Source organism: Ailuropoda melanoleuca, chromosome X, assembly GCF_002007445.2.
Source record: "Ailuropoda melanoleuca isolate Jingjing chromosome X, ASM200744v2, whole genome shotgun sequence".
NCBI lineage: Eukaryota > Metazoa > Chordata > Mammalia > Carnivora > Ursidae > Ailuropoda > Ailuropoda melanoleuca.
The window spans coordinates 75,137,580-75,157,639 of NC_048238.1; the positions used below are offsets into that span (position 1 = coordinate 75,137,580).

Sequence of the window (20,060 nt, forward strand, 5' to 3'; positions counted from 1 at the left end):
AACTCTTTATATATTCTGGATACAACATCTTGTCTAATCTAATACATGCATGTTTTGTGGATATGTTCTTCCATTTGGTGGCTTGCCTTTTGAATTTTGTAACTGGTATTTTCAGACAGTGAACATATAATTTTGGCACAGTCCAGTTTATCAGCTTTTTATGGTTATGGCTTTCTGTGTCCTTTATAAGAAATCTTTGAGTACCCCCAAAGTCATCAGCATTTTCTCCCAGGTTTGCTTCTAAAAGTTGCTTTTATAGTTTTAGCTTTTGACTCATTTAGTTATTTTGTGTATGGTATTTGGTAAGAATACTGGTTCAGTTTTTTTCCCCATTTGTTTAGTTCTAGCACCACTTATTGAAAAGATGATCCCTTCCCCCATTGAATTACCTTGGTACCTTTGTTGAAAACTACTAACCATGTATGTGTGGGTCTATTTTTGGACTCTAATCTGTTCTATCAACCTGTATGTATATTCTTAAGCTAATATCACACTGTCTTCATTACTGTAGTTTTATAAAAAGGATTTAAATCAGGTGGTGCAAATTCTCCAAATTTGTTCTTTTTCAAATTTTTGGTTTACTTCCTTCTCCTTCTTCTCTTCCTCCTCCTCTCATCCTTCTCCTCCTAATCCTCTTTTGCATTTCTATATAACTTTTATAATTAGCTTTTCAACTTATAAAAATAAAACTCTTGGAATTTTGAATGGGATTGTGTTTAATCTACAAATCATTTGGGGGGAAATTGATGTCTTAATAGTATTCAGTATTCTGATGAATGAACATGATATATATTTGTTTGTTAAGGTTTTTAATTTCTCTCAGTAATGTTTCGTACTTTTCAGTGTGTAGGTCTTATACATACTTTGTTAAATTCATCAAGTATTCATGTGTTTGCACAGTATTATTAGTGGTATTGTATTTTATTTTCTGTCTTCAGTTGTTGTTAGTATATAGAAACACAGTTGATGTTTTTGTTGACTTGCATGCTGTGATCTTGCCAAATTTTACTATTTCTGGTAGCTCTTTCATGGATTGTTTAGCATTATCTGCAAATGTCATTATGTCTTTTGTGAATTAAGATAGATTTACTTCTTTTATTCTACTATGCATTCTTTCTTCCCCTTTATCTTAGTGTTAGGACCTTCAGGAGAATGTTTAAAACAAGTATTGAGATCACAGTCTTTGCTAACTTTTCCCAATGTCTGAAAATATTTATTTCACATATTTTGCAGTTTTCTGGTAGTTTATGGCAAGAGGGCAAGTCCAATAACAATTGATCCAACATAGCCTGCTTTTATTTTTTTGATAACACTGCTGTCAACATTTTTAAACAAAATTATTTGTATTTCAGATTATTTCCTTTGTGAAGACTTCTAAAACTATATATTGTCATCTGTATACCTGTGTCTCTACCTATATATCTATCTGTCCATCCATCTATCTATCTAAACCTACGATTGAAGAGTTACCTCAAGAGCAATGATCATTTTCTACTTCTATACTTCACATCATCTGGCAGAAAGCTGTTCATATAATTAATGGAAAGTGAAGTTTTTAGGATTAATTAATTTTCTCATACTCAGAATATCCCTTTAATTGTAGGATAGAGATATTTCTGATCTTGCCTGTGAAGTTTAAGGGAAGAGAAACTAGGATCATTATGATAGTTTTTATTTTCTATTCATTTAACTGTCTTATTTCTCTTTGATAATGTTGTAGGAAACAAAGAATTCAGCTATAATAGGTCTCAGATTTGGTCATTGATAAAAATATTTTAAAAATACATTTTGAAATGAGGAAGACACTCTTTTTCTACCTTCCTTCATTTTTACTTTGTAGGAGAAATGCTTGAACAATGACTCTGTGGGAAATGGCCTTACCCATTTTGAGTTAATTTAGTTTCAGGAAGCCTTTTGAAATGTGAAGCATTTATTAAGCTTAGTATCCCTTCTGAGTAGTTTTCCTAGCTGGCTATTAATGAGCCAATTTGCCCTAGCTTTGAGGTCATGTTAATTTTCATTGTTTTCTTTCAAAATGAGAGTCAACTCTTATTATGTTGTGATTTGTAAAATAAGCTATACATTTTCTTCACATGTGGATATGTTGAAAGTTTCCACTGTCTGGCAAAATTTATCTCCATAGGTTGTGGATTTCCCCATCTCCCATTCCTCTCGCTCCCTGGAGATACTGGATACATTTTGGAAGAAGAAAAGTAACAACTTTTTTTTCTTGTTCTTATGGTCAGTTGAGTTCCTGGGTTTTTAATTTTTAAAGATGATTTTACTTCAGAGTGAGTGTACGCAGTTTATAGTAATTTGGTTAATAGTGGATAAATTCATTTTTTCGCTGTCACCTCTCAGTTCTGTTTGCTCGTTTATCTTTTACAGCCTATTTGGGCTTTTCATTTTTCTTCACAGTTGCAGTAAAGACTTCTTTTTGTTATGTCACAAGCTTATTAGACCTTATCACTGCCTTTATGCCTTCGTTTGTGTATATAGTATAATGGAAAAAACCACAGACTAATGTTGTAAAATAACAAATGAGACTAAACTGAAAAAGGTCACCTTTCTTAGAGGCTGGAAGAGGCTCATCTTCAGGGGCTTGGATTTGTTTTTCTCACTCATTTGACTGACGCATTTGAATTTGCAGATTGACAACCCTTATATTAAAAACAGGGGCTTATAAATTTATCTGTTTCCTAATAGATTTTCACACCTATATTCTCATTCTATTCCCTCCACTGCATGATACACAGATAGGGAAAGGGAAATATTTTTTTTTCTCCAGATGGTTAAATCATTATCATTTGAATTTGTCAATATGCTATAAAAAACAAAGGTGAGTTCAAAATCAGGTCTTTCTGATTTTCAAGAGGCATTGTAAACATTATTTACCCAGGCTTTGTTTGTTTTTATTTGAGCATAGTTGACACACAATGCTACATTTGTTTCAGGTGTACAGCATAGTGGTTCAACAACTCTTATGGTTATGCTTTGCTCACAAGTGTAGCTACCATCTCTTACCATACAACGCTATTGCAACACCATTGACAATATTCCTTATGCTGTACCTATTACTCCCATGACCTATTCATTCCATAACTGGAAGCCTGTACCTCCCACTCCCCTTCACCCATTTTGCCCACCCCCCACCCTCTTCTCCTCTAGCAACTATCAGTCTGTTCTCTGTATTTATAGGTCTGATTCTGCTTTTTGTTTGTTTATTCATTTGTTTTGTTTTAAAGATATAAGTGAAATCATATAGTATTTGTCTTTGTCTGACTTATTTCACTTAGCATAACCAGGCTTCGTTTGAAAATGAGGTCCTGATTTAATCTGAATAAAACTGAAAATATTCAAGAGGCAAAAGGGATTAAATTATTTCAGATTATAACCTTTTTCTTAGTTTTTCTTACATGTCTAGTTTTTCATTGGTATTCTTACCTCGTTGTACTTAAAAATTCTATAAAGATTTTATTGGGTTGTACTTAAAAATTCTATAAAGATTTTATTGGGTTTAAACATTAATAGAAATGTAAATTGTTATAGAAAACAAAAGTAGACATAGGTTCTCTTTAAATCACAATTAATGCAAATGTGTACTCATAGGGACATTAACTTGGTTCATTTTGGGTAGAATACTCGAGGGCCTAATGTTTCATCTCCCTGGTAAATGTTTAATCAAAATTAAATGGAGAAAAAAAGATTTAGAAGATGATAGTGAAATTATAGGGTATTTTTCTGAACTGTGTTTTCTCACTTATCTGTAGTAAATGTTTACATTTGCCATAAAAATGTTAAAAAATATTGAATATTCGTTTACAACTGTATATTTCAACATTTTTGGATTTAAACAATTTAACAGCATATTTTACAGTTAGCTATTTTCATGCCATCATTATTAAAGGAAAAAAATTATAGGTGAATTAATGAAAGAAACTAAAACAGGATTTTATTATTTTAATAAACATTTCAGGTCAATTTTAGAGTTTTCCTTTACCTGCTTTTCTAAAATAGAACTTCAGTGGATGTTTTTTTAAAATAAAAAATTCCAGAGGCTGACAGTATAACGTAATACCAGTAATAATTTTGTCATTAAACACAATGAAGAAGGGTCATCTTTAATTTGTACTTTTTCATGTAAAGTGTAACACGTATTCTCCTTATCTTTTCCCTCCACTGAGTAACAAACACCTTTCCACTTTTACTTTGTCAGTGCTAAAAAAAAGTGATATTTTGAATGCTGGACCCAAATTTTTCACTTATATTTGGAGCAAAATATGTAATGTATATATGAAACCTGTGATTTCATTTTAGGTTCTTGTGAATGTATCCAAAATCTTTAGATAAATTGACAGAAAAGTTGCTATAAAATACAAATTCCTTCCTGGTTAAAAAAAAGAAATTCAGGGGCACCTGGACGGTTCAGTTGGTTGAGCATCCAACTCTTGATATCAGCTCAGGTCTTGATCTCAGGGTTGTAAGTTCAAGCCCTGCACTGGGCTTCATGCTAGGTGTGAAGCCTCCTTTAAAAAAAAAAAAAGAATTTCAGATCTTTATGTTTTAACTGAGTGTTTTGTAGTTGAATTAGTAATATTTGGGATTCGTAAAATATGTAGTAACTCTTTAACAGACACTTCAAACAAGTGTCTTAGTTTTTAATTACTTGTTAAGTTCTATAATTTATTCCAAAGCCTTAATAAAATTACTTCTAACTAGTTAATGCTTTTTCCCAATATTGATTGAAAATATTGAATCATATTTCCTGTTGTTGTCCCAATACCAACCTCCAAGTTATAATTTCCCTAAAGAAGGGGCGCCTGGGTGGCTCAGTCGTTAAGCATCTGCCTTCGGCTCAGGGCGTGATCCCCGGCATTCTGGGATCGAGCCCCACATCGGGCTCCTCCCCTGGGAGCCTGCTTCTTCCTCTCCCACTCCCCCTGCTTGTGTTCCCTCTCTCACTGGCTGTCTCTCTCTCTCTGTCAAATAAATAAATAAAATCTTTAAAAAAATTAAAAAAATAATTTCCCTAAAGAAGAAAATTGTGTCAACCTCAGTGATTGAGAGTTGACTCCATAACCTAGCTGGAAGAGAGGGTGTTGTGGAACGAAGATACACTTTTAGGGTTTGTATTGCTGAGAGGATGTAGACTTTCTAATTTTGTCTAGAAGATGGTATAGGTGAACACAGCTGGGTACAGTGAGCGTGGCATGCCATTAGGGATGTTATATCCATCTTCTTTAAAGATTCTGCACATCTCTTAGTTGTTCCTTTGTCAGGTAGTCAAAGTGTAGTGTGGGAGGTCCATTTAGCTCCTTCTCATTGTTGCTTTAATGTAGCACTTTATCACAGCAAATTATGGAAAGAGCAGGATTTGGAAATTAGGTTACACTTCAGAACTGGGGTAGGGAGAGAATGCTGAGATAGTTTATCCTGGACACCAAAGGGCCTGGAATTAGAATGATGGACTGCTTTAGCATTTTGGTGTTCACGGTAGGTAGAGCAAATTCCTCTCTTTTTATGGCAGTACAGAGCCCCTGCAATAGTTGGTTCTAAAGTTACTGTAGTAGAATAGTGTAATGGTTTGTTTTAGAGCATGGTTGTTGACATCAGGCTTAGGTTTTAAGTCATGACTCTTCACGTACTAATTAGGCTAATATTAACTTAAAGTGTCTTAATGTGTACCACATAGTAAGTGTTAAATAAATGATAACTGTGATTTTCCACAGGATCTGTAGTCTCTTCTAATATAATTCGGTGAAATCTAATTGCCTTTCCTTAGGCATAGTAATTTTTTTCCTTTTTGATTATCTTTCTTCATCTTTGGTCTTTACCATAAAGTGGAAAAATGACTTAAAAGAACTTTTTTAGTTTATTTATAAAGGTATTGGCTAGACATATGTCAGTTAAATATGCATATACCAATATTTGATATATTAAAAAAAGGTACAATTCCTTAAATAATGTTATCTGACTAAAGATGAAATGGACCAAAAGGGAGACAGGAGAGTGGGGGAGTGGAAGTATTGTAAAGAGAAAATTAAAACTAATGTGTCAACAAGAAAGAAGATTTATCTGTAGTCATAGGGGAGAACTGTTAAAACTACTTTGAGCATTTTGATTTCCTAGGAAGCTTCTTAAGGTTTTTCATTATTAAATTATTTATTGGGTTGAAACTAAATATTTAGATAATTACAGTATAGGTAGGTATATTGGTATGCATATATGTTACATATATATAAGTTTATTATTCCTTAATTAATTTGAGGAGTTCTTTTCTACCCAAAGGAAATTTAAATAAATAGTTTGAATATTTCAGGAAATACAGCATGCCATTTAGTAAATTTAAGGGAACAAGTGAATAACTTAGCTATTCCAACAATGTTTTGCCTCCGCATTCCTTGGCGCAAACCGGGACCTCAATGAAGCGTCCCTCATGGGAGTTGCCTGTGGAAATCTTACTGAAGAGGTCCAAGTCCCAATTCAGGCTCCCCTCCCTTCTATTTTTTTCAAATCAACTTTTTTTGACATATAGTTTACATACAATAAACTGTATCCACTTTAAGTGTACAGTTATTGCGTTTTGACAAATGTATGCACAATAATTAATGTATGAAATAGTTTCATTACCCCAAAAAGTTCACCTATGCCCCTTTCCAGTAAAATCTTGCCCTGTCTTTGTACCCTGGAAGCCACTGATCTGCCATTTTTCACTGTGAATGTTTGTGTACAAGTCATTTTGTACACATATTTTTCATTTCTTTTGGGTAGATACAGAGGAATGGAGTGTATAATGTGTGTAACTCTACAAGAAACTGCTGAAATATTTGTCAAGGTGATTATACTCTTTTACATTCCCACCAGCAGTGTATGGGGATCCTTTTAATTATAGCCATTCTATTGGATATGAGAGGGTATCTCGTTTTATTTTGATTTTCATGATGCTGAGCATATGTTCATGTAGTTATTGGCCTTTCAAATATCTTCTTTTGTGAAGTGTCTTCTGTAATCTTCACCTATTTAAAAAAGTTGTATTGCTCATCTTCTTAAATTGAAAGTTTTTATATTCTGAATACAAATTCTTGTCCTATGTATTCTCTCTCTCTCTCTCTCTCTCTCTCACACACACACACACACACACACACACACACACACACACGGTATTTTTCCCATTCTGTGGGTTGTATTTTCTTTTTCTTAACAGTATGTTTCAATTAGAGTTTTAAAAATTTTGATGAAGTCCAGTTTATGAGTTTTTTTCTTTTATCATTATTGCTTTTTGTGTCATGTATAAGAAGACTTTAACTACATGATAGTTTTCAATTTTGCCTATTTTTCTTCTATATGTTTGATACTTTTAGCTTTTGAACCATTTTGAATTATTTTGTGTATAGTACATAAGGATCCTGGCTCAGTTCCTTAAAAAATTTATTGTGAAATTCACATAATATAAAAGTAACCATTTAACATGAATAATTCAGTGACATTTGGTACATTCACCATGTTATGCAATCACCACCTTTATCTAGATCCAAACAGTTTTATCGCTCCAAAATGGAACCTCGTAGTTAAGCAGTTTCTCCCTATTTCCACGCCCCCCACCCCCTAGAAACCACTAATCTGCATTGGGTGTCTCTGTTGATTTAACCTATTCTGGATGTTTCATGTAAATGAAAGCATACATTATGTGACCTTTTGTGTCTGGTTTCTTTTACTTAGAATGTTGTTTTTGAGGTTCATCCCCATCATATCATCTATCAGTACTTCATTTTTATGGTTGAATAATATTGCATTTTATGAATATACTACATTTTGTTTATCCATACATCCCTTGATGAACATTTGGGCTGTTTACCTTTAGCAATTGTGAGTAACACTGCTATGAACACATACATAGATATATTTATTTGAGTACCTTTTTCAGTACTTTGGGGTATGTACCTAAGAGTAGGATTACTGGGTCATATGGTAATTCTGTGTTTTTGAGGGGCCACCAAACTGTTTTCTTCAGGGGCTGAACCATTTTACCTTCCTACCAACAATGCATGAACATCCCAATTTCCCCACCTCCTTCCAACAGTTTTTATTTTGTTTTATTGTTATTATTATTATTATAGCCATCTTAGTTTGTTAATGAAGTACTTCTTCATTATGGTTTTGATTTGCATATTCTTAATGACTAATGATGTTGAGCATCTTTTCATGTGCTTGTTCCCTATTTGTGTATCTTCTTTGGAAAAATGTCTATTCAAGGCCTTTGCCTATTTTTTAATTGGACTGTTAGTCTTTTTCTTGTTGAGTTCTAAGACTTCTATGATACTAACAGATACATGATTTGCAAATATTTTCTCCCATTCTGGAGGTCATCTTTTTACTTTTTAAATAATATCCTATTATACACAAAAGTTTTTAATTTTCATGAAGTCCAATTTGTCTTTTTTCTTTTGTTGCTCATACTTTTGGTGTCATATCTAAGATTCCATTGTCAAATTAATGTCATGAAGTTTTACTCCTGTGATTTCTTACAAGATTTTTATAATTTTAGATTTTATATTTAGGTCATTGATCCATTTTGAATTAGTTTTTGTAAATGACATGAGGTAGAGATCCAACTTTATTTTTTTGTGTGTGGATATACAGTTGTCACAGCACTATTTGTTGAAGAAACTGTTCTTTCCCCATTGGATGGTCTAGCCACCCTTGTCAAAAATCAATTCACCATAGATGTAGGGGTTTATTTCTTGACTGTCAATTCTATTCCACTAGCTATTTGTCCTTATGCCAGTACCAACCATAGCTTCATAGTAACTTTTGAAATTGGGGTGTGTGAGTCCTCCAACTTTCTTTTCCTTTTCTAGATTATTTTGGCTATTTGGGACCCCTTGCAATTCCATATGAATTTGAGGATCAGTTCTTCCATTTTTGCTCAAAAGACTGTTGGAATTTTGATAAGGATTTCGCTGAATCTGTAGATAGCTTTGGGTGGCATTGCCATCTTAATATTGTTGAGTCTTCCAATTTAGGAACACAGGTTGTCTTTCCATTTATTTAGGTCCGTTTTTTCCTTTTTTTTTTTTTAAAGTAAACTCTACCCTCAACGTGGGACTTGAACTCAGAGCCCTAAGATCAAGAGTTACATGCTTTACCAACTGAGCCAGGCTCTACCCTGCCAGTCAGGCACCCCTATTTAGGACTTTTTAAATTTCTGCCATCAATGTTTTCTATGTACATGTCTTTCATTTACTTGGTTAAATTTATTCCTAGACATTTTATTCTTTTGGATGGTATTGCAAACTGAATTGTTTTTTTAATTTCCTTTTCACATTGTTCATTATGATTGTATAGAAACAAAATTGATTTTTTGTCTTCATCTTGTACCCTAAGACTTTGCTGAACTCATTTATTAGCTCTAATATTTTATTTGTAGATTCTTCAAGACTTTGTATATATATAGAGAGAGGATCATGTCATCTGAAACAGACATAGTTTTACGTCTTCCTTTCAAACTTGGATATATTTTATTTCTTTTCCTTGCCTATTTACTCTGGCAAAGGCTTCTGGTACCATGTTGAATAGAAATGATAAAAGCAAGCATTCTTGTACACCTGATCTTGGAGGAAAAGCTTTCAATCTTTCACCATTGAGTATTGAGTTAGCTGTGAGTTTTTCATAAATACTTTTTATCATGTTAAGAAAGTTTTTGTCTATTCCTAGCTTCTGAGTGCATTTATCACAAAAGGGTGTTAGACTTTGTCATATGTATTTTCTATATCAATTAAGATGATAAGATGGTTTTTTCCTCCTTGTTCTGTTAATGTGGCCTATTATAACAATTAATTTTCTTATGTTGAACCACTCTTGGATTCTTGGGATAAATTTCACCAGGTCATGGTATATAATCCTTTTAGTATACTGTTGGATTTAGTTTGCTAGTATTTTGTTGAGATTTTTTTGCATCTGTTTTTTATAGGGAGTATTGGTCCGTAATTTTCTTTAGTGTCTTTGTCTGGCTTTGGTATCAGGACAATATTGGCTTCATAGAATGAGTTAGGTTGTGTTACCTCTTCTTCTACTTTTGGAAGAGTTTGAGAAGAATTGGTGTTAAGTTTTCTTTAAATATTTAGTAGAGTTCACCAGTGAAGCTACCTGATTGTGGACTTAACTTTGTTGTGAGGTTTTTTTAATACTGATTCAGTGTCTTTCCTTGTTATAAGCTTATTCAGATTCTCTATTTCTTTTTTCCTTTTTATTTTATTTTAATTATTGAAATATAATTCACATAAAATGTTATCTTAGTTTCAGGTGTACAACATAGTGATTTGACTGTTCTATACATTATTCAGTGCTCACCGCTATAAGTGTAGTCACCTTCTGTCACCATACATTATTACAATATTATTGACTATGTTCCTTATGCTTATTTTCATCTCTGAGATTTATTTATGTTATAACTATAAGTTTGTATATCTAAATCCCCTTTATCTATTTTGCCCATGCCCCCCACCTCCCCTTTAGCAACCTCTAGTTTGTTCTCTGTATTTAAGGGTCTGTTTGTGATCACTTATTTGATCACTTGTTTTGTTTTTTTAGATTCCACATGTAAGTGAAATCATATGGTATTTGTCTTTCTCTGACTTATTTCACTTAGCATAATATCCTCTAGGTCCATACACATTGGCACAAATGGTAAGATCTCATTCTTTTTTATGGCTGATAATATTTAATTCTATATGCCACATCTTCTTTATCCATTCAACTATTTTTTAAAAAGACTTTATTTATTTATTTGACAGAGAGAGAGACAGCCAGCGAGAGAGGGAACACAAGCAGAGGGGTGGGAGAGGAAGAAGCAGGCTCCCAGTGGAGCAGGGAGCCCAATGTGGGGCTTGGTCCCAGGGCCCTGGGATCACGCCCTGAACCAAAGGCAGATGCTTAATGACTGAGCCACCTAGACGCTCCCCATTCAACTATTTTTTTAAGTTTTTATTTAAATTCCAGTTAGCATACAGTGTAATATTAGTTTCAGGTGTATAATATAGTGATTCAACACTTCTGTACAACACCTGGTGCTCATCACAACAAGTGTACTCCTTAATCCCCATCACCTATTTAACCCATCCCCTCACCCACCTCCCCTCTGGTGACCATCAGTTCTCTATAGTTAAGAGCCTGTTTCTTGGTTTGCCTCTCTCCCCTGACCATGTTTGTTTGTTTTGTTTCTTAAATTCCGCATAAGAGTGAAATCATATGGTAGTCTTCTTTCTCGGGCTTATTTCACTTAGCATAGTACTCTCTAGCTCCATCTCTATTTCTTCTTGAATTAGTTTTGATAGTCTGTATTTTTAAAAATTTGTTCATTTCATCTAAGTTGTCTAATTTTTTGGGTGTATAAGTATTTATAGTATTCTCTTATAATCCTTTTTATTTCTGTAAGATTGGTTTACATGTTTCATCTTTCATTATTTATTTCAGTTATTGACATCTTCTCTAATTTTTTCAGTCTAGATAAAGGTTGGTTGATTTTGTTGATCTTTCCTAAGAACCAGTTTTGGTTTCATTGATTTTCTCCATTGTTTTTCTATTCTCTATATAGTTTATCTCCACTCTAATTTTTAGAATTTACTTCCTTCTGCTAGCTTTGCATTTAGTTTGCTCTTCTTTTCTTTTTTTTTCTAAGGTGCAAGCGTAGGTTACTGATTGATTAAGATCTTTCTTCCTTTTTAATGTAGGCATTTACTGCTATAAATTTCCCTGTTACCACTCCCTTTACTGCATCCCATAAGTTGTGGTGTGTTGTATTTTCATATTCATTTTTCTTTGAGTGTTTTCTAATTTTCTTTGTGATTTTTTCTTTGACCTTTGGTTGTTTAAGAGTGCATTGTTTAATTTTCACGTCCAGTTTTTCTCCTTTTATTGAAATCTAGCTACATTCCATTGTGGTTGAGAATATACTTCGTAGGATTTCAATATTTTTATATTTATTGAAGCTGGTTTTGTGGCCCATATAGGTTCTATCTTGAAGAATGTTCCATGTGCACTTGAGAAGAATGTGTATTCTGCTCTAGAGTGAAGTGTCCTATATTTGTCTTTTAGGTCTAGGCTTAAGGTATTGTTCAAGACCTCTATCTTCTTACTAATCTTCTGTCTAGATATTTTGTTCATTTTTAAAATTTGGTTATTGAAGTCTCCAACTATTATTATACAACTATCTAATTCTGTCTTTAAGCCTGTCAGTATTTGCTTCATATATTTGGGGCTCTTTTGGTTGGTGTATATGTTTATAATTGTTATAAATTATTGATGCATTAACTTAAAAATATGTCTATATAATGTCATTCTTTGTGTCTTGTAACAGGTTTTGGCTTAAAGTCTAGTTTGTCTGATATTATAGCCTGCCACTCTAGCTCTCTTTTGGTCATTATTTGCATGGAATATCTTTTTTCTTTTTTTAACTGTCAATCCATTCTGCCAGTCTCTGCCTTTTGATTGGAGAGTTTAATCCATTTACATTTAAAATAGTTACTTATAAAAGATATTTACTATTTGCTATTTTGCTATTTGTTTTCTGTATGTCTTACACCCTTTTTGCCTTTCATTTTCTCCATTCATTTCTTCTTTTACGTTTAATAGATTTTTTGTATTATACCATTTTTATTCTCTTTTCATTTCCTTTATTTATTCCTTTTACATATTTTCTTAGTAGTTACACTGGAGATTAAAATTAATATACTAAATTTATAACAATCTGATTTGAATTGATATCATATTGTTCTTCTCACAAGTTATATCTTTATACATTGTGTGCCCTGTAACATGTATTTGTAATTATCTTTTTATGCATTTGTTTTTTAAATTATAGGAAATAAAAAGAGGAGTTACAAACTGAAAATATAACATACTGGTTTTTATTTACCTATATAGATACCTTTAGCAGAGATCTTTATTTTTTCATAAGGCTCTGAGTTACTGTCTTGTGTCCTTTCATTTCAGCTTGAAGAAATTCCTTTAGCATTTCTTGTAAGGCAGTTCTACTGGCAATGAGTACCCTCAGGTTTTATTTATCTAAGCATGTCTTAACTTTAACTCTATTTTTGAGGATGGTTTTTGCTAGATAGGGAATTCTTGATTTTCAGTGTTCTTTTATTTTTAGTGCTTAAATATGTCATTCCACTGCCTTCTGGCCTCCATGGTTTTTGATGAGAAATAAGCTGTTAATTTATTGAAAATCTCTTCATGGAGTTGCTTCTCTCTTGCAACTTTATAGATTCTTTGTCTTTGACAGTTTGATTAGAATGTGCTTTGGATCTCTTTGAGTAATCCTACCTGGAGTTCATTGAACTTCTTGAATGTGTAGATTCATGTATAATCAAACTTGGAAAGCTTGCAGTTACTGTTTCTTAAAATATTCTTAGAAAGAATATCTGGGGTGCCTGGGTGGCTCAGTTGCTTAAGCATCTGACTCTTGATTTCAGCTCAGGTCATGATTTCAGGGTCATGAGATTGAGCCCCACGTCAGGCTCTGCTCTGAGCATGGAGCCTGCTTGAGATTCTTTCTCTCCCTCTCCTACCTCCCCTCCCCATCCCCCTTGAGTGCTGTCTCTCTCTCTCAAAAGAAATAAATAAAAATATTTTTTAAAGTATTTAAATATTCTTTTCTGTTTTCTTTTGTACTTCTAAAATGTATATTTTGTTCAGCTTGATGGTGTCCCACAGGTCTCCTGGCTCTGCTTATATATCTCCATTCTTTTCTTTCTTCCACTCAGACTGGATAATTTCAGTTGTTGTGTCTTCAAGTTTATTGATTTTTTTTCTTCTGCCTGCTGATATCTGATATTAAACACCTCTACTGAAGTTTTCATTTCAAATATTGTGTTTTTTAGCTCTAGAATTTCTATTTGGTTCCTTTTTGTACTTCTATGTCTTTGTTGATATTTTCCTTTTGTTCACATATTGTTTTTCTGGTTTCATTTAGTTCTTGATCCATGATTTTCTTTAGGTCTTTGAGTATGTTTCAAACAGTTATTTTGAAGTCTTTGTCTAGCTTTTTTGCAACGGGTTTGCTTCCAGAACACAGGTGTCTTGAAAACCGCCACTAAACCTAAACTAAAATGGGAAAGGAAAGGACTCATATCAACATTGTCATCATTGGACATATAGATTCAGGCAAGTTTATCACTACTGGTCATCTGACCTACAAATGTGGTGGAATCAACAAAAGAATTACCAAAAAATTTGAGAAGGAGACTGCTGAGATGGGCAAGGGCTCCTTCAAGTATGCCTGGGTCTTGGATAAACTAAAAGCTGAACGTAAACGTGGTATCACCATTGATATCTCCCTGCGGAAATTTGAGACCAACAGGTATTATGTGACCATCATTGACGCCTTGGGATGCAGAGACTTTATCAGAAACATGATTATAGGCACATCTCAGGCTTACTGTGCTGTCCTGATTGTTGCTGCTGGTGTTGGTGAATTTGAAGCAGGTATCTCTAAGAATGGACAGACCCGTGAGCATGCCCTTCTGGCTTACACACTGGATGTACAACAGTTAATTGTTGGTGTTAACAAATGAATTCTACTGAGCCACCCTACAGCCAGAAGAGATATAAGGAAATTGTTAAGGAAGTTAGCACCCACATTAGGAAAATTGGCTACAGCCCTGACACAAGTATTATTTGTGCCAATTTCTGGTTGGAATGGTGACAACATGCTGGAGCCAAGTGCTAACATGCCTTGGTTCAAGGGATGGAAAGTCACCCATAAAGATGGCAATGCCAGTGGGACCACACTGCTTGAATCTCTGGATTGCATTCTGTCACCAGCTCATCCAACTGACAAGGCCTTGCGTCTGCCCCTCCAGGACATCTAAAAAATTGGTGGTATTGGTACTGTCCCTGTGGGCCGAGTGGAGACTGGTATTCTTAAACCTGGCATAGTAGTCACTTTTGCTCCATTCAATGTTAAATTTTAAAACTGAATTAAGGGAGGCTCTTCCTGGGGGCAATGTGGGTTTCAGTATCAAGAATATATCTGTCAAAGATGTTTGCTATCCTGAACCACTGAGGCCAAATCAGTGCTGGATGTGTACCTGTGCTGGATTGTCACACAGCTCACATTGCTTGTAAGTTTGCTGAGCTGAAGGAGAAGATTGATTGTTATTGTGGAAAAAAGCTAGAAGATGGTGCCAAGTTCTTGAAATCTGGTGATGCTGCCATTGTTGGTAGGGTTCCTGGAAAGCCTATGTGGGTTAAGAGCTTCTCTGACTATCCTCCTCTGGGCCATTTTACTGTTGGTGACATGGGACAGACAGCTGCTGTGGGTGTCATAAAGCAGTGGGCAAGAAGGCAGCTGGAGCAGGCTAGGTCACCAAGTCTGCCCAGAGAGTTCAGAAGGCTAAATGAATATTATCCCCAATGCCTGCCACCCCATTCTTAAGCAGTGGTGGGAGAACAGACTCAGAACTGTTTGTGTCAGTGGGCCATTTAAGTTAAGTAAAAGGCTGGTTAATGATAGCAATGCATCGTAAAACCTTCAGAAGGAAAGGAGAATTTTTTTGTGGGCCATTTGGTGTGTGTGTGTGTGTGTGTGTGTGTGTGTGGCAATTTTAAGTTATTAGTTTTTAAAATCAGTACTTTTTAATGGAAACAACTTGACCAAAAATCTGTCACAGAATTTTGAGACCCATTAAAATAAAAGTTTAATGAGAAAAAAAATATATAAAAATAAAGTCTTTGTCTAATAACCAGCATCTGGACTCTCAGTGATAATTTCTGTCAATTATTTTTTTTTTCTTAAACAGGCTACACTTTCCTTTTACTTGTAATATTTGGTTGAAAACAGAATTTGATTATTTTAAATGTGGTAACTGGAAATCAGACTTTGCTCTTTATCAGAGTTTCCTCATTTTTATTGTTGAGGGCTGCCATTATTCATTTGTTTAGTGACTTTTACAACCTATTTATGCAGAGCCTCTATCCCTTGTCACGTGTGGTACTGAAATCTGTGTTCCTTTAACTTGTGCTGAGATAGTGTTTTGATAGATACTTCTCTGAATTCCAGGAACCAATTAAAGGAGAGAGAGAAAAGGAGAACAGAAGAAAAAAGGAGAAGGGAGAAAAAATATCTCCTGTCTGTGTGTATTGGCTCTGTGTTATGACACTCCTTTAACACTTAGCCAGGACCTTAGCAACTCTGCCTTAGCTTTCATTCCCTGCTTATATTGTGCTTGGAGATCGGCTAGAGTGAAAGCTAAATTTTTCTTAGGTCTTTCCTGAGTGTGGGTCCTCCCCTGGGCATATACCCTGCTTCTTAAATTCCTTGGTATACATAGGCATTTTTCAATGCCCTGTTTTTTTGAAAAAGCTCCACTGCTTTTCCCCCCAGGCTTTTGGCACCTTATCCATATGCCACACCTTCAGTCTTGCCCTAGGAAACTGTGGGTTGTTCCTTTACCTTACAGTGTTTTTCACAATGCCTACAGCTCTATTGTCCTGTGTCTTCTCCAAGTTAAATGCCTTGCATCAGTCCTTCAGGTGGTCCCCAGACGGGTTAGAACAAACAAACAATTATTCATGAACAAAATCTGCTCTACTGTCCCTGGTGCCAGAGACAAGGGTCCCGTAGTGAACATGGCTACCCTCCTGGAAAGTGCCGCTGAGCCAGGGAGGCAGCTGGGTAAGGACAAGGAAAAGCACCACAGATCTTTTCTACCACTTTTAATTTGTATTTTTCTTGATTCAACATTTGGTTGTTGTAAACCTTGGATCATTTTCCAGAGTTCTGACAAATTTGGTTTTGACAGTTTCTTCTTGATTTTTTGATGTTTCTGCAGAGGGACAGGTGCTTAAGAGTTTCATACTCCACCATTTCATTGATGTCCAAAAAATTTATTAATGTGTTCTTTCACTGTTTTTTGGAAACACAATCCATCCCTGTTGAGCTTTCACTTTCTGGACCTTTTACTCTATTTTGTTAATCTGCTTGCCTGTCCTTACTCTCATATACTGTCTTGATTATCGTAGCTTTATGATATGGCTTGAAATCAGGCAGTGCAAGTTTGTTTGGATTGTGTTTAATCTGTAGATTAATTGACATTAATGATATTGAATCTTCCTTTACATGTTTATGGTATGTTTATTTTTTAGGTATTTTTAAATTTTTCTTGGCAATGACATACATTTCAATGTACCAGTTTTTTTTTTATTTTTTGTAGTGACTTTTTATAGATTCTTCAGGATTTCCTATATGTCATTTTTGAAAAGAGGCAGTTTTACTTTTCCCTTTCCATTCTCTTTGTCTATTAGTTGTTTACTTTGCCTAAAGTTCTGGATAGGACCTCCAGTACAATATTCAGTAGAAGCAGGGAGAGCAAAGTGGTGAGATTAGTCATTTCTGCCTTGTTCCACTTATTAGGGGGAAAGCATGCAGTCTGTTACCATTAAATGTAATGGTAGTTCAATGGTTCTCAATAGTTGGGAAAACTGCCCACAGAAGGCAATTGCCAATGTCTGGAGACATTCTTGATTGTCACGATTGGGTGCTATTATTGGCATCTACTCAGAGGCCAGAGGTGCTGCTAAACATCCCACAATGCACAGTACCCGCACCTACCTAGTCTGCATGACAAAGAATCATCCAGGCCAAATGTCAGTAGTGCCACTGCTGAGAAACTCTGTGTTAGTTGTGGGTTTTATGGGCTGCCTTTTTATCAGATTAAAGAAGTTACCTTTTATTCCTAGTTTGGTGAGAGTTTTAATCAAAAATGGCTACTAAAATTCTGCATCTACAGACATGATTATATAGTATTTTTTCTTTTACTGAATTTATAAAGGAAGTTACTATTTTAGTCCATTTAGGTTGCTATACCAAAGTATGACAGGTGGGGAGAGAAATTTATTTCTCAGTTTTGGAGGCTGGAAAATCCAAGATCAGAGTGCTGGCAGAGTCAATGTCTGGTGAAGGCCCCCCTCCTGGTTCATAGACAGCTGGATCTGGATCTTGCATCAAAATCTGGATCATGGAAATGCAGTTGATTTAATTGGGATTTGTGTGACTAAACTGGCTCAAGGAGTCTCACATTGGGAAATGTGGAAAATATTTTTATGCCTTTGTTGATTATCTCATTACAATTGGGCTGGAAAATACTATACCATATGACTTCATTTTAGCTGGATTACATCTGCAAAGACCCTACTTCCAAATAAGGCCACATTCTGAGGAGGGAAAAGATGGCGGAGGAGTAGGGGTCCCCTTTTTTAGCTGGTCCCCTGAGTCGAGCTGGATACATACCAGACCATCCTGAAAACCCACGGAATCAGCCTGAGATGCAGGAAGATACATCTGGATCTCTACAAATGAACATCTCCAGCACTGAATATTGAGGTATGAAGCAGGGAGCCGTGAATCCACGCATAGATATCGGAAGATAAACAGAAGGGGGAGGGAGCCACCATGCTTGGGCACCGGGAAGCAGTAGCCACCTGCACTGGGGAGCTGGCCAGACTCTCGGACCGGCACCCATGAGAGAGCAGACTGAGACCGTGAGCCTGGGAATGCGCATGCGACCAGACTGAAAACTGGAGCTCCGGAGCGCTCACTGGAACTAGACTAAAACCAGGAGCTTGGGAGCGCGTGCGTCCAAACTAAAAATTGGAGCTCTGGAGCGCACACTTGAACTAGACTGAAACCAGGATCTCAGAGCACTCGCACAACCTGACAGAAAACTGGAGCTCTGGAGCGCTCACCAGAACCGGACTAAATCCGGGAGCTCGGGAGCGGGCACGCATCCAGACTGACAACCGGAGCTCCGGAGTGCACACTAGAACTATACTGAAACTGAGAGCTCAGGAGTGCGCGCGTGACCTGACAGAAAACCGGAGCCCTGGAGTGCTCACTGGAACTGGACTGATACCAAGAGCTCAGGAGCACGTGTGCGACCAGACTGAAAACCGGCGCTCCGGAGTGCACGCGAACCACACTGAAACAGAGAGCTTGGGAGCATGCGTGGGAACCGGGGACGGCTGGCAGTGTTAGAAACACAAACGACAGACACCTGCCAGCCTTGGAAGTAAGGGCTGGGACACCGGCTGTGGGGTGCACAACCCGGGACGCTGCTGGGTTTTTGGCAGCACCGACAGAAACAGAGTTAAAGAGGCCAAGAGAGCTCAGTGGAGAGCTGACTGTGATCTCTCTGTTCTGAGACAGTGGCTAGGATACGGCCACTGCTGCTCTGACTCTCAGAAGAGCCACAGAAAACCGCCAGGGGAAGCTGTCAGAGAACAAAAGCCCGGAAATACCAGCTTACATTGTGCCAATCCCCATCCCCCCCTCGCAGGGGACAAGGAGACTACCCAAACAGGGTTGCCTGAATATCAGCGCGGCAAGACCCTCCCCCAGAAAGTAGGCTGAAAAATCAAGAAGCCCACATCCCTAAGGTCCCATAAAACAAAGGCACACTGCCTGGGTCCTGGTCAGTAATTTAGGCTCTGGGCAACCCTGCAACCTCTCCTCATCAGAATGATGAGAAGGAGAAATCCCCCCCCAGCAAAGAAAAGATAATGAGTCTGTGGCCTCTGCCACAGAACTGATGGATATGGATATAACCAAATTATGAGAAATGGAGTTCTGGGTAACAATGGTCAAGATGATGTGTAGACTTGAAAAAAATATTAATGAAGATATTAATGAGAATATAGAATCTCTAAGGGTGGAAATGAGAGTGAATCTGGCAGAAATTAAAAATGCTGTGAATCAAATGCGTCTAAACTAGATGCTCTGACAGCCAGGGTAAATGAGGCAGAAGAACGAATTAGTGAATTGGAGGATGGGATGGTAGAAGAGAAAGTTAAAACAGAAACTTGGCTCAAAAATCCAATCTCAAGAATGTAGATTACAGATTACTGACTCAATGAAACATTCCAATGTCAGAATCATTGGCATCCCCGAGGGGGTGGAGAAAGACAGAGGCCTAGAAGAGATATTTGAGCAAATTGTAGCTGAAAACTTCCCTAATCTAGCAAAGGAAACAAGCATTCATGTCCAAGAGGCAGAGAGGACCCCT

General features: G+C 36.1%; 1 protein-coding gene and 1 pseudogene across 4 annotated transcripts in view; both read left to right on the top strand.

The window, feature by feature from the left end:
• Positions 1 to 20,060, top strand: part of COL4A5 (collagen type IV alpha 5 chain) — a 224,592-nt gene that overhangs the window by 18,369 nt on the left and 186,163 nt on the right. The window lies entirely within an intron of this gene.
• Positions 14,109 to 15,402, top strand: LOC117797517 (annotated as a pseudogene).